The sequence below is a fragment of the Manacus vitellinus genome, unplaced genomic scaffold, assembly GCF_001715985.3.
Source record: "Manacus vitellinus isolate BGI_N305 unplaced genomic scaffold, ASM171598v3 scaffold_40_pilon, whole genome shotgun sequence".
Taxonomy (NCBI): Eukaryota; Metazoa; Chordata; class Aves; order Passeriformes; family Pipridae; genus Manacus; species Manacus vitellinus.
In genome coordinates this window covers 2,926,565-2,942,652 of record NW_021940541.1, presented here as the reverse complement: position 1 = coordinate 2,942,652, position 16,088 = coordinate 2,926,565, and the positions used below count along the sequence as shown (strand labels likewise).

The 16,088-nt window shown below is 39.2% G+C and overlaps 1 protein-coding gene across 1 annotated transcript in view; it reads right to left on the bottom strand.

Annotated features, from left to right (window-relative positions):
• Positions 1-16,088, bottom strand: part of ADAM12 (ADAM metallopeptidase domain 12) — a 164,414-nt gene that overhangs the window by 94,745 nt on the left and 53,581 nt on the right. The gene's annotated exons all lie outside the window — the stretch shown is intronic.

Genomic DNA, 16,088 nt, shown 5'->3' with positions numbered 1-16,088 from the left:
GTCTCATCATCTCCTACTGGGCTATGGTGATTCATAGGAGCTGAAAGAGATATGACAATAAAAAATAGAATGCAAAAGAGGTCCTTGAATTAAAATCAGGCAGCAAACAAATGAAGCTGAGTTTTGAACTCAATGCAAGACAGTAATTGTAGATCATGAAAGAAGAAAAAACCCATCACAGCCCTGGAATTCCAGAAATCTGCTCTCCTAAGAGGAAATACTTCTTAGCCTTTCTGATGGATGAGAGGCTCAAAGTACAGTGTCACTGAAACAGAAAAGTAACTGCAGCTACAGAGACCCAAACCTGCCAAAATACAGAGAGTGGTGCCAGAAAGGCATTTTAGACTTTAACAAGACCTGACCAGAGACTATTTGGCTTGTCTCAGCTTCCTGATGGTTAAAAGCTGGAAAGGTAGCAGAACCTCAGCAGAAATACCTGGAAAGCTTAGGTGGGGAGAAAAGAGCCAGGAGCGTGTCTGGAGGAGGGAAGACACAGGGACATCAGTTTTTACTGCTGGAAAGTTTCCTGGTATCTACAAAGCTTTAAAGGTATTGTTTACTTGACAGCTTTTCAAAACACATCAGCTTAGCTTGTGACTCTGCACCTCAACAAACAGAAGGCAAAGTTTCCCCTGCTTCCCAAAATTCTCTCTGCATCTCCCTGAGCTTAATTTTATTTATATTTCTTCACTTTTTTTTTTTTTGGATGGTCTAGAAGCAGGAAACCTTGCAACTTTTTGAGTTGCAAACGGCTCCAGTAGGAAAGGAATGACCAGTGATCCTGAGAAAGGATCAGCAAGAAAACGTTGACGTCTTGTTTCTTTGTTTGTACTTGGAGAATCCCCGTTGCCAATTACAGTTGGCTGCTGTCAGAGAGCATTACCCCTAACAAGATCTCTAGAAACACACAACGAACATGAGCTTGAAGTTTCTAATGCTCCAGATCTGCAGAAAGCTTGAGGACAGTGATATCATGCTGCCAACAGCTGTCACAAGCAGTACGGTTTCATCTTGTCGTTGGCCTAACAACCGTCTTTTCCTTTTCTATTTTGTGCCTCAGCATCTCTTCAGCTGTCACAACAGATATGTCAAGCAATATTAGCCTCCCAACAATATCAGCTCTAGTTATTCCCAGAATATTCCTCTCCTGGCCTCTCAAAGGCACGAGTCTATTTTCTCGATTGCAGTCAGTGCAAGAGTAGAATTAATTCACTCCATATCAGTGTGTCTTTTCCGTAAAATACCAAATTCAAGATGTCAAAGATTAATCCGAAAGGCAAATTCATGTAAAATTGCTAAATCACAGCACTTATGTTCTGAGTTGCTGTGGAAAACTTCCCAGCTTGAGGGAGAAACCCTTTTGCTTGTGGCACCGATGCCATGGAAAGGCACGTTCTGCAGCCCAGACCGACCCACTGCCCACAGCCTTTCATCCACCAGGAACATTAGGAGTGTGCAGTACTCCTTTTAAGCTTTGTTGCTTCCTAAGAATTATCTGCTCCTGGAATCACAGATTGAAGGACATAACAGCTTACAGAGGAATCCTCAAGAAAACAACACCTTTTGAGTGGTATAGATTTAAATATGGGTGTAAAAAAAAATCCCCAAAGCATCCACGATGAGGAGGAAGGGAAACTGTCATTCCAAGGGCTGAAAATCCAGAAAAAGCTGGTCTAGTGGAAGATGTCCCTGCCCATGGCAGAGGGTTGGAAATAGATGAGATTTGAGGTCCTTTCCAACCCAAACCATTCTGTGATTCTGTGAAAGAGCTGCCACAGGTACCAAACACGTTCCAGGTCAGCTGCATTCCCTACTGCAGCACTCAGTGGGCTGTTCAGGCCTTTTATCCCCCTGGAAACATCTGTATTTTGAAATCCTGTTCTTTCATGAAGACACAGCTCTTGCTGTAGCAGAGCCTTGAACCTACCATGGATTTATTGTAAGGTGTCAGCTGTGACTGGCAGCGAAGGAGAAAGGCTGACAAATCCTCTTTCTCGCTGCATGTCTTAATGTTCAGAAAGCAGGTGTGCCACAGCATGAATATTTTATTTCCAGAGAGAAATTATTCCTCATGATAACGTCCTGGCTGCTCAGTACAGCTGATTTCACACTTGGTTGGTGGATATGATGCTACAGGTCACACAGTGGCTTTCTGCCATGCAAGATAAAAACCTGTCTGCTGGAGTCAGACCCCAAGCTGTCTTCATCAGAGCCAGTATTTCACTCAAATCATTACAGTAAATATGGTTTATCTGTAGGTAGGGGAAGAAAGGAGTAATCCAGCAGACAGCATTCAATCTAAGACAGAAACATATCAGATAATACACAGGAGAGGTAAATTGTGCCTGTACAGAGGTAGACACGCATCGAGCACCCCAACAGAGAACTGCAGACAAGAAAATGAAGTCCAGTCAGTTGAAATCACACTGAAGCCTGTTTGCATGTTCTCTCTTTTCCCTGCCAATGGCATGGGGGGGGGGGTAAAATTTCATTTTCCTATTTTGCCAAACATCTCCTTCTCTTCCCAATGGGCAAAGCCTACCAAACCTAAACAGGAAACTGCAGAATCAGGGCCAGGATCCAACCAAGATTTCAGCACCCATTTAAGTAAAAACACATGCTTAGTTCCAGCTCTCTTCTGAAAAATCTGGAAGCTCACAGCTGAAGCTTTTTAAGTGTTTTGTTGTGGGTTGTTTTTGATTTTTTTTTTTTTTTTTTTTTTTTATTGTTTGATGAGAGTAAATGTTGACTAACCAAGTGCTTGAGGAGAGAAGCAGCACTCAAGTGTGCAGGTCTGAACTGGGACTTGTACAGAGTGTAAGATGAAGTTTGCTCAGGGCACTTTCTGTTAAGATGTTTCTGTATCTAGAAAGGCAGAAGGTAACAAACAGGAAGAAAAAACTGAATTGTCCTTCATCTCCCTTGTGCACAGGAACTGTTGAAAACGCCCAGACAGAAGGAGGACTCTTCACTGTGGCCCATTTACCAAACAAAGAAATCAGCTGTAAGACACGAAGAGCAACAACAGTGCTCAGAGTACCTATAAAATGTACAGTTCTGACTGCAGTGGCTCTTATATCAGGAATAGAGAGGAAAATCCTGGCTTCTCTGAGCATAAAGGCAAATCAAACATCAAGAAAAGAGGGTATGGCAATTGCCATCCTGTGCTATCATGAAGGAAGGCAGATGAGTGAGCAAAATCATTCAGCAGGTACAGACAAGAAAAAAATAGTGCTTTCATTAAAAAAAAAATCCTTAAAAAATAATCTCTGCAGCTCACAAGCAGGGCCAGCTCCTGCTTCCCTCAGGTATTCCTGGTCATCCATAACCATCAACATTTTTCTGTCTTGTATCTGATTAACTCCCATATCAGTTTGGAAAACATTACAAAAATCTTCATTAAAATGAAAGAAGGGATAACTACAGGAAAGAGTCCCTTTGAAACATTCATGGTATTTACAGTTCCAATATCAGCAAATTCTGCACTCTGGGCAGAATGAAATACAATAAAATTAATTGGAGAAATTTTTGTATATGGAGAGAAAATGGAAAAGACAAGGACTATGGCTCTGAAAAACCAGAAGACTGCAGAAGCCTTAGAGGTAAAGCACAACTTGCCAGCTCCTCAGTTTACTTATATAGCAATTTAAAATTGTCTGGAGATTGCACCAGGAAAGCGGGGGGATGTTTTTATAACTCCTCACCTGTCTGTCTCCTCCAGGTCAACACCAGTAGCTCCCAGCCCAGCAACAGTGATCCCCATAATATTCAGACTCTGCAGCATCTTAAGCCAAGCAGTGTAGAATAGCAACAGAAACTGTGGTAGAGTACAAGGGAGGACCATTATCCTACATAAGTGGTCCAAATTGCACCCTGAGGTGTCAGTGGTTACACAATTGCCAGAGTAAAAGCATCTTTTCCATGTGGCTTCCAAAGTGTTCATAATACAGTTCAAGCCAACCATTATGGCTTAAACACAGTGGATTAAATAGTTCACTATTTCTTATCACTTTGCACTCTGAAGCTAATATCTCAGGCTTCAATAACACTGTGACACACTGTGTGGGTTTGTGAAGTGCTGAGTCACTATAAATGGATTTAAAATATCATCTGATAACAGAATGGGATTTTCAATGCAAACATGAAAAAGGAAAGAAAAGGACTGAAAGTGGCACGAAAGGGCATCAGTCTGAGGGCTACAGGCTGGGGAGGGAGTTCAGGCTGGGTAAAGGCTCCAGTAAAGGTATTGATCCATCATTATAAGATGCAGTAAGTCCAAGGCTTGGAGGATAAAGAGGTACTGACAGACTTTCATTTATGGACTTGCACTGTGATTGTATCTCACAGTGTGAAGGTGAATGAGTTTGGCTGTTTTAGGGGAAGATTGCTAAGGACATGGAAGGTTTGTCTTCTGGCCTAACTCTCAGTCTCTCCTGAGGTTTGGTTGCACTGGGAAGGTCTAGAATAGACTTAACCCCAACAAAAATAACCACCCAGCACCCCTGAAACACACACTGCAGCTTCCTTAACATGAGGAAGAAGGCAAAAAAAGAAAATCTGATACTTAAAGGTTGAATAAAGAGAAACATGTGAAATAACACTGGAGAGCAAGCAGTGATAAGGGAGACAAAAGAGAAAAATAAGCAGCAAGTACCCCTTGGATCTACTCCCAACTCCTCTATACTGAAACACCTGCAGGAATTCTCTTCATTTGTCCAACTCCTCAGTTTCCTCATCTGTGAAATGCAGTCATGGTCTCACGCCCCAGTACTGCAGAGGAGACAGTGGTACCTGGAGATCACCATTTATCTCACCCAGCCCTGTGCAGTCTGGTGCTAGAAGATGTATATAGTTCCAGGAATACCCAGTGTGTGAAGTCTTCAATATCTAGTTTTATCAGACTTCTAATACAAGGTCTTAAATAAAGCTCCTAATTGAAACTGAAGCATAATTCAGGCACACCAAGGGAGGAATAATGAAAACATACTACAAATTTAGCAGTGCTGGGGGGCAAACATGGGAGTGAGGAACTTTCAGGCTCAGTTGAGGGCACAAAGATGGTCAAAGAGGAGCATGGGGCAGTGGGAGGTGCAGGCAGTAGCCACATGGATATGATGATGCAGAGCTCCAGTTATTTGTATTTATACTTCTATCTGGCTACAGCTATAGGCAAATTAAAGCTGACTACACAACATCCCATAATATTCTCATGATGAGAAATTCTAGCCAAGTTGCTAGCCTAATTACTATTATCAACACAAAACACATCACCACATCATCAGTAGAGAGAGACTTTATGACTGTGATGTGTTCTGCTCCTAAGAATTCAGCGAGAGGACAAAATTATATTGTCAGGTGAGAGAGCAGATCTACAAGAAGGAAAATGGGAAAGCCATTTTCCTAAATAATAGGAAACTACCCCCAAATAATAATCCACCTTAATGTATGGAATTAAAAATTATTGAAGTAATGAACTAAAAATACATTTACTGCTGTCTGTATAAAAATACATAACATTCTATTGTTAATTCATTTTAGAATTTAATCAGAATTTCCATTTTTACTTTTTCAATAAAACTCTACTGTAAACTTGTCAGACATGTATGTTATGTGTGTAACTTATGGTGTTCTGCTGTCAGCTATTCATGTCTTAGCAGTTTTAGACTATTTCCAACTGCTATGATATTCTATTTAAAGAGTATTAAATTACCTTTTAAAAAGCAATTTAACCAGTAATAATGAATGAGGAACAGTGTAAGCACAGGTGAAGAGCTGGCAGCAAAAGGCCTCTGGTTTGTTCTCAGTCACAGTGAGATTCCAAGTACTCATCTGAACATGTAGTAATTACATCTCCACTCTTACCCATCATACTTGTCCCATTTCATCAAAAGGAAAAGCTCAAAGTCATGTGATGAGCTATGGATAAATAACAACTTTGACTTCTGTCTAGTGAAAAAACTGTTCATACACAAGGTATGTTACAAAAAAAAAAACAACACAACTCTGATCTCACTGTCTTGACTGCATTTTACTGAAGAGGCCTTTCCAGCTGCCCATTGTACTTGCTGTCTCCTAACTCCAGCATTCTGCTCTCCCCAGCCTTTCTTTCACTCCCATATTCACCATTATACCTGAATGGCACCCATTTGCCTCACATAGGAACTGGGATTTCAAAAGGGAATAAGTGATGGAGGTTCTGTCACCGACACCAAAAGGCTCAGTTTGACCAGCTGCTGATCAACTGAGCTGGTGATGCCCTGGCCAGCAGGCAAAAAGTTACAGGTAAGTAATAATGATAAAAATACAATTGTATTTCAAATCAAAACATGTTAAAGAGGCTAATCCAAAAAATAAGAGAAATTGAGATGGGGTTGTATTAAATCCAGGATGTTTAATATCTCAGCCTTCATTAACTTAAGAATATTTCTTAAATCGGCATCACAGAGGTTTCCATGTGCCTTATTTTTATATCAGGGCACATTTCATACCTCTAATCCCCCTTTCTCTCCTTTCCCCATTATCAGAAGGTTGCAGAAGACACCAAACCAAGCTACTCCCTGCTCACCCACCCCACTCTATGGAGCAATATTATAACATTTGTCCTGCAGGGTTTTCACTATGAGCTGCTCTCCCTATCAAGAATGTAAGAGCTTAACCTGGAGTCTGGACAAAAGCCCCTGTACATGCATTTTAAAAAGGCTGAGATCTATAAAACAATTATAAGCAAAAGGAAGTTTTGGAACTTAATCTTTGTCAGCATTGCTGCAGGAAAATAGGTCATGTCGAGCAAACCTGATTTCCTTCGTTGATATGATTACATGTTTGATTTATAAAGATGATTACATGGTTTAAACTGTTGTAAGGCATTTGACCTAGTATTGTACTGAATACAGATCCATGTATGGGAGAACCTAAATGAAACAGGGATTAGTGAAGCAGGAAAATTCCAAAAAAAATGAGTGTCAGCAAAGAATGTTCTTATTCAGCTCCTGGTGGGATTCCACAGGCTTTTTTTTGGCAGGTACTGTGTTATTCTGCACTGCAACCAACAATTTTGAAGTAAACAAATGGTATGTAGTATCCTCAAACTTGGAAGGAATTTCATGTGATGAGAGAGAAAGGACTATGGTGTTATGGATTTGTGGAACTGTCCCACAGGTGGGCCACCATCTCACAGGGATGTTTTTTTCCCTGGTGGTGGTTTTGGATTTTCTTAAATGGGTATGAATGCAAAATAAACCCACAGAGTAGTGATAAAGAAGAGGGGGGTTTTCTCTTGGAAAACAGTGACTGTAAAACAATACAAGGTTGTACATAACATCTGTTATCCCAAGTCTCTGGTCAGGAGAAAAAGTGGTCAAGTGAAAAAATGACCCAAAATTGAGAGAATTAGGAAAAGTGCCCCCAGGCAGCAAAAAATGAGAGAATTTGGTGAGTGGTTCGAACTATAATTACAGATTGTTTAAGAATACAGCAAAGAAAAGAGAGAGAGAGAGAGAGGGGAACTTAACACCTCTGAGGGCTTTGTGAAGGGAAAAAATAGAAAAAAATATTCATAGAATCATAGACTGGTTTGGACTGGAAGGGACCTTAAAGACCACCTTGTTCCAGTCCCTTGCCATGGGGGAACTGGAAACACTCCAGTACAGGCACAACTGAACCAATCCAGTGGTCTGGAAGAAAGAAAAAGTCAGAGTAGAGAATGCAGAAGTTGGACTTTGTGTTCTGTACATAACTGGATGTAAATACCCACCATGGAGCAGAAGGGAATGTTATTGGTGTAACTTAAAATTGAGAACAAAGAGATTAGATACAAAAATATTTCAAGGAGAAAGACACTGTTGGGAATGCATTTCCCAGGGAAACACAGCACGAATTAGGAATCGTGGGCATAGGATGCTCTGGCCTGTTTAATTGTACCCATGGAGGGCACAGACAGCAGGATGTGAAGTGGTTTGGAGAACACCAGCGTGTTTATGATGCTACTGAACACCAATTTTTAGCATATTTTTAAGGCTATGCATTTCTTATGCAGAGAATACAAAGCTGAGGAGCGTTGCTGCCAATAAATCTGGTGATTGCTCCTGCTCAGAGTCCTCCTTCCCCTCTGAATTTAATGAAATCCTCCTCAACTGCTGTTGTACTTGTTGCCTGTAATTACTACACATCCATCAGGTTATTGTGATGCAAGCTAAAAAATGCAGCAGGCAAAGTTGATTTTTTTAAAAATGCATATGTATTTCTTTAAATTACACTGTTGCCTGAAAACACCATGAGTCTAGTCAGTTCATGTATTATTTTCCAATGAGGGCTTTTGCTCAGAATTAATGGGAAGTCTCCACAAACACCATATTTTCCTTCTGATAAACAAATTGGACATTGCTTTTCAAATGGACAAGTGGTAGATAATAGAGTGCCTGCTGGCTGCCTGGGAATGCAAGGTATTCCTGGATAATGAGATATTGCAGAGCAGAGACTTGATACTTCTTTAACAAAACAACATTTCTTTGACAGAAGGTTTTCAAGGTTAAGTATGTAGAGCAGCCACAATTTATGCAAACAAAATCTGCCCTGATTCTTTGAACTGATCACATCTATTTTCTATCTCAAGTGTAATCTAAAAACATCAAAACCATCTGATTTCCCTGTGCACTGAAAATAATGGTGGTACTTTCGGGGAAAGGTCCAGGAAGGTTGCTCAGAGTTCACTTGTGATTTACAAATGTGCCTATTTTAACAATACAGAGGAGCAAGTTGAATGAAAAAGTCTTAAAGAAAATATCTCTGTGTGTGATACAAAATAAGGAAGGTGAAAGCACCGGTTCTTACTAAACACAATCCAACTAGATAATCAATTTACTTTCTTGGTGTGTTACCCTCCCTCTCCCAACATCCTTCTTTTCTAAAGGGCTCCTCTTTACCAGAATTCTTGTACCACTGTAAATTTTGTCATAATTTAATGTGTCCTTTAAGGCACACCTGCTCTTCCTACATGAACTCATTGCAAACATGATTTATTACCTCGCTTTTCATTTCATCAGCCTCTAATCAAATTCTTAATGTGATAATTTTAATGCCAAATGGATTTCACAGGAAGAAATATGGAAACGTTTTCCATATGGTCCATTCTTCCTGTTTCTTGGCCCTCACTACCTGACAGGGCACAGAAAAAAACCAGAAATCTGAAGGCAATGGTGATGCTCTTTTTGAAAGTTCTCAGTGGTGTTGCAAGCAACAAAAAAGCTAAGAAATAATCTCATTTCTTTTCTAGTTACCCTTAATATGAAAGTTTAAATGTTGTAAGGTTGGTAAATCAAACTAGAATGTGTTCAATACAAAATAAGTAAGGTGCAACCACTGGTTCTTACTGATCACAATCCAATTCAATATTTAATTTGCTTTCTTGGTGTTCCAATATCCTTCCTTTCCAAAGATCTCCCCTTCACCACCAAGGCTTCTGGAGGTATATATATGTAAAAACTATCTATTTACACAATAATTCTGCCTTCAAATCCCATATGATCACCTTGTAAATTAAGAGATTTCTACACCTGTGCGTGAAAACACCAGCCGAAAGAAAATACTAAACAGCACTCAAAGGCACACTTGCTCGTTGTTGGAGGATGCCACATGAAATACAATGTCAATAAATATATTTCACCCCCTGCCATACATCAGAATAAGTAAAAACTGTCAGTAGTTTGGCTCAATGAAGTGTGAGAATGCGAAATGAGAAAAACTAGAAATGTAGCTGTAAGTGCTTAATACGAGACCCTAAATTTAATATTGTTTCCCCTGTGCTGGCAAGGAAAACATGAGGGTGGGCAGATGCAGACACTGTTTTCACTGGCACTCTCAGTGAGACATTTGCCATCTGGTTTGTTGAGGTAAAGTGAGTTGAGAGAAAAAGCCAAGATCTCTCTTTGAATGTTAAATGAGTTGTTTCTGTTGGAGAGTAGATATTAAAACTTAAACTGCCTGGGTAGAAGGTTCCTTCTCTCCCCTTAAACAACCATTCACTTGTTAATACACTATTCAATTATAAGTAATGCAGCATAGATGAGAAAATCTAATGACACTGTAACATTTAGAAGGTAAAAGCAAAGACTTCATACGCTGACAACGACTTGCAATTTTTATCCCAAGGTATATCTGCTTACTCTGACCAATGTTCACTTTCAACTCTGTAAACTATTTTTTCACATTTCATGTATATTTATGAATAGACTATTACTGCCAAATTCCTAGCTTAGCTATCCTTGCAGAGCTTAATACATATTCAAAAGTCACAGCTGTGACTAGGAGGAGATGAGTATTTTTGTGGAAACCAATTTTTCTCACATATCAAAATGTATTTCCTTAATTTATTGTCACATGCTTGTTAAACCATATTTTAGATTCTTCCCCTAATGCAAACTCCTGCAGAACATGGATTGTGGTTTAGAAGGCTCCTACAATTGCAGTCCACACTGATTTAAAGAAAGATTTCCTTCAATTATGGAATACTGTGGGCAAACACTGGAAGTAGCACTTGGTGATAACAAGAACACTTGGAAAAGTAACAAAACTCTACAATTATATTAACATGCAGAGTGTTGATGACTCTCCCACAGTATCTGTGACAGTTATTATGGCTGTTCTCAGAAATTACTAATTAAGTAAATCAGCAATAAGGATAAAGGATGACAACTGAAACAGTTTTAATTCATGATAAAAATCCCTCTGTATAATACAGAATGCACTTGTGCTTTAAAGGTTTTGAGAAATGCCATCTTCTGAGGAAAAAAAGGAAAATTTACAGTTTATCATTCAGCCTTAACTGAAAAAATTACTTTTAAATCTTGCTTTCACTGAAAAATGTTATTTTGGGGATAACTGTAAATGTCTGATGCAGGTGATGCTACTCCTAAGGGGAAAGGTGTTGCTCCCCTTGGCAATGATCCCATAAAGAGGGAAGGTTTTGTGGAAGCACATAAAGGGTAGTTTTTTGGGATAAGCACATACCAATCTCTAAAAATGCAACTGAATATCTAATAAAAAATCTTATAAATTTCAGTACAGTAAAATCTAAGGTCAGACCTATAAAATAATGGATATTTTCACATAGTCTTTCCTATCACTACTGAACCTTCATAAAGACAAAGGTGACAAGATTTTGGGAGCCTTGTCAGTGGGAGCAGTGAGGGCAGCAGTGCTCACCTATCCCATTCCTGCCTCAGAAATGCTCCTTCCAGGTGGCACAAAATCCCATTTATTCCAGTGGACTCCCATGTCCTGAGTGGTACAAGAGCTCTGTTTCTTCAGTGTTACTATTCCATGCTTTAAACCTAAGCATGGAGTTGGGTTTAAAGCCAAACTAGTTAAACCAAAAGGAGTTCTGTGGTATTTAGGCAACAGGAATGACCAGGAGAGAGCTGGGAGATAGATTAACTCACCAGAACCTTCTGTGTGTACCAGACAAGCATTAGACAGACATGTAAAACTCACATTTCCTTTCCCAGCCTGGACAAACTCAAAGAGCAGTAATTGTTAAGCTACAACAAGATATGCAAAGACTAAAACATCTGGCATTGAGATCCAGTCTGTTCTGGAAAACAATATAGCTGTAATGTTTTTGCATACTTTGAACATTCATAATGGAATGGCACTATCTCTAGAGCATGGATTTTCCCAATATCATTTTCATCTGCTGAGTGAGCCAGAGTTTGTTAACCATCTGCATATGTGCAGCATGGATTTTAAAAGTAATTATTTTTGTAGCATTCCAAATTGCTGTTGCATAAAATAGCATATATTTCTCAGTGAAACTGCTGGAGGTTATGCAAGTCCTAAAACACCATTTTTGCATCCATTTTAATTTAGCTGTTGTGCAGCTCCAACATTGTATGTGTTTGTTTTGTCTCAAATGCAAACAATGTGGATTGAAGTTTGGAGGTCCCTTGCTGGTGACAGCACTTGTAGGGAAAGGTTTTGGTGATTGGTTTTTATGCCTTTAGGGATAGATTTGGGATGATGTCTATCCTGACCAAAGCCTACCGAGATTTAATTCAAATGGAAATTATTCAGGTGGGGTTTTGCAGTGGAAGGAGCTTCATTTGGATACCTGACTCTCTTCTCCCTTTCCACTTTTCCTACTGAATAAACACCACTGAAATTCTGATTTACAAAGGAAAAACAATATCTACAACATGTATTTAAAGGCTAACCATGGGCTAAGGTTCTGCTGTTGTCTTTACTGTTCTTTAAATATTGTCTTTGTAATTTCTTGTCTTTATTGTTTTCTATGCTTAGTTTTCTTGGAGGGAGAGGAGGATTCAGTCTAAAGCCTTCTGCTGTGTAATTTGTGATTTCAGTAATTAGAAATACTCTTGGCTTCTGAAATATTTACAAATATAAATAAAACAACCAAGTGAAAACAACTTGCCTTCAAACAACAACTTCCAGTGGGCAGATTCATGGAGACAATGAAGTTAAAGCTGTACTTAAGCCTTCATAAACAGAAACCTCCAAAGAAAACTAAGTGAAGTCTAATATGAATTTTAATTTTTTATGTACCTAAAACAGAGTAATTTCTCTTCAGGACAGACAACAGGCCCCAAAGAATAACTGCTCAGCACATCCCAGACTGCCTGAGCTGCACCTTCACTCGGACAAACTAATTTGAGCAGATCTCTATTTATTTGAAAGGTCAGAATGAGACCAAATATCTCAAAACAATTGAAATAAAAGTGACTGAAGACTCTTATTTTACTTTAATTTTCTTTTATTTCAGGAAAGAGGATGACTGGCAGTCAAATCCATGTATTAACTCACATAAAGTCAGGAGGCTTCTGATAAGTGAGTCCTGAGAAATACTACACCTTCATGGCCTCAGGCAAACAATTTTTTTCTGGTGGATAAACAACAATATCATCCTACTAACATGTGTAAATTCTATTCCTTCATGCACAAATTCCATAATTATTTTTTCAGGCTTTGATAAACAGCATGAATTCTGTATTATGCATGGTCCTCCTCTGTAATGAATAAATTTGCCTTTTAAAGTCTGCAGCCCTAATAATGGAACGGGAAGGAAACATGAAGAACAGAAAGAGGAACTGTTTCGACAAGCTGATTGTAAATAAGGTTAAAAAATAATTTAAAAACTAACCTCAAACCCCCTAAAGTGTATTCAAAGTTTTATAATGATTTCCAAATGAGACTATTCTAAATGTAACACCTTCAGACAGCTGTAAATTTGATCTACAGCACTAACAGCCACAGCAGTGATTTCTAATCAGGAATTACCAGCCCCATCATGTCTGGTACATTTTTTATTCATAGTTTTCCATTTTTCTTTTAGTATCCATTTAAACAGAGTTGTTTTGGTTTGTTTTGTTGTTTGGGTTTTTTTAACTAAAATGAGAAAATTGTACTGTGGCTCAAATCAGTTCAAAGCAAATACAAAAATTAATATTGCCACTGCAATGAAATTCCTTCTTTTCCACATGTTCACGAAGTTTTAAGATTTTAGATCCAACTCAATTCTAGGTGCACCCAAATGCTTCCAACTCCACGTCCTCACCCACACACCTTGAGAGCAACTCAAAGTTTGGTCAACATGGTGGGATTACAAAGAAGAAAGATTTGCCTGGGTGATTCAGACTACAGCAATTAGAGAATTAATTATTTTAGGAATTAAACAGTATAAGGTGTATTAACCTCACAGATATTCCCAAGCTGACCTTGTCCAAGCTTTGCAGGTCCTACCTGCCCATGACATCGACCAATGGGGCTGTGGAAGAGTGAACATACATTTTTTATACATTTTTTATACATTAGGTCTGCTTTTTCCTACTGGATAATTGTACACATCACTATGAGTGTGGGAAAAGTACCACTGAAATCAACATTATTCACATATTTAGGGTGTGCACAAGCTTCAAGATTGGACCAGAACATGGTACCAGGGACTAGAAAACAGCAAAATATTGACTTTTCCTGCTTTACAGAAATTTGATTATGTTACACTATTATTACTAATTATTACTATGAAAATTAAGTCAAAAAATCAGGGCTACATGTAAAATGATTTCTCCTTGGTGTTAAACAACTAAACCAAAGAATCCTAAAGAGCTTTCAGTCAATATCTCTGAGTTTTATTGCTTTATCATGAAAGACTCCCTTTAAATAAGAGACAAATTATGACACCAAAGAGGACTTGCATACTGTCTGATATATTTTAAAAATCAAATTATTTCATTCTTTATGAAGTGTTCAAGTGATGGCAACCCTGTTATTCCCACCACAGAATACACCTTGGGATCTCAAGGTGGTTTTGTGTACCTGCTTCTTCTCTTCAATGACACAGTTATTGCAAGCCAGCAATTTCTTCCACTCTGTAAACCAACTATTTTTCTTCAAAACTTCATGAAGGTATGGAAAAAATGTACAAACTGAAAATAACAGCTGAAAATCTGATGTAATACAGTGATCTGATCCAAATACCTATTTTATCAACTAAACTCTTTTTATGCTAAGGATAACTGCTCAGGTCTGTGTAAGCTGTGGTCTCTTTGTAGTTTTCCCCTTACAAAAAAGTAGTTCAGAAAAAAAAAAAAAAGCCAGGAAATTATAGTTAAAAAGCTGGAGATTCCCACCTGGCAACTGCTTTGAGTGCTGCTCCAAAGGGCTGCCACTATAGTGTAAGGCAGTGTCACTCCTAATAGTATTTTATTAAGTCAGGATCTAATTCAATTACAGCTGCTCTCCATATGATCAGTTCCCTTCACTGAAGAGGAAGGATTTCCCTCTTCACACGTTTAAGGCAGACTTTGTGTGCAATGTGATTATTCAGCAGTGGGAGATGACAGGCAATTCAACTCTTGCTCAAGCAACCCCATAAATCTCTGCTGACATCGCCCAGATCAAAACACAACTCTTAAAAAAACGCTGTTTTTTGTTAAACTTTCTTGATTTCATTCTCCTTTCTTGGTCTCAAGTTTGTTTTGGGATTACAGAATCCCAGAATCACTGAGGTTGGAAAAGCCCTCCCGGCCCACCGAGTCCACCCCATGCCTGATCCCCACCTTGTCACCCAGCCCAGAGCACTGAGGGCCATGTCCAGTCATTCCTTGGACACCTCCAGGGATAGTGAATCCAGCACCTCCCTGGGCAGCCCCTTCTGATGCCTGACCACCTTTTCCATGAAGAAATTCCTACTGTAGTCCAACCTGAACCCCCTCCGGCTCAGAGGATTTCTCTCTCTCTCTCTTCATGCAGTTGTATGTGTAAAAGAAAAAAAGCAAGGAAGGGCAGGACAGTCTTGCATCAATACCCACACTTCAAACAATAAAAGAGAATTCAGAAAAAATTACCAGCTCTGACCTATCACCTCAGTGGTTTTATCCTCTCCATGCAGAAGAACAAGGTTCAGTTTATAAATCATGACATTTTTACAGAAATACACCTCTGTTGACCTTTGGATTGCCCACCTTTTTGGGATGCCCTTAGGGCATAGAAGTGCTGGAAACCTAAAGGAAGACACAATTATAGAATAGAATTACAGAATAGTTTGGGTTGAAAGGCACATTTTAAAGTCGTCTAGTCCAACCCCCTGCCATGGCCAGGGACACCTTCCACTAGAACAGGTTGCTCCAAGCTTCATCCAGCCTTGAACACCTCCAGGTTCTCTCTCCTCTCTCATAATCCAGCCTATTTTCCCCTCAGGGACCAGCCCTTGGAGTCATTCCAGTGCAAGGAAGGGCAGGATGCTGAGTGCCCTCAGTCCCTGCCCAAACCAGTGGGTTTCCCTCTGCAATCCCATTGTAAAATCGAGGTCCTGTGTACCACAAAGCTCCTTGTTCCTGGACTGTCCATCCAAGTACATAAAATTATTAAAACTGGCAGCTACTTACAGATGTAGAACCTGCATTCTTTTTTGGTGTATTTTAGTCTAGAAGCCAAAAGCAATTCTATCATTTTCCAAGGGTAGGAAGATCACAGCAAATTAAGAGCAAACTAAGAAGGCAGGTATCTGCTGAAGGGAAGGTGGTGAGAGTGGAATGGAGATATTTTCACTTAGTCATATTTTTGATTAATTCATATCA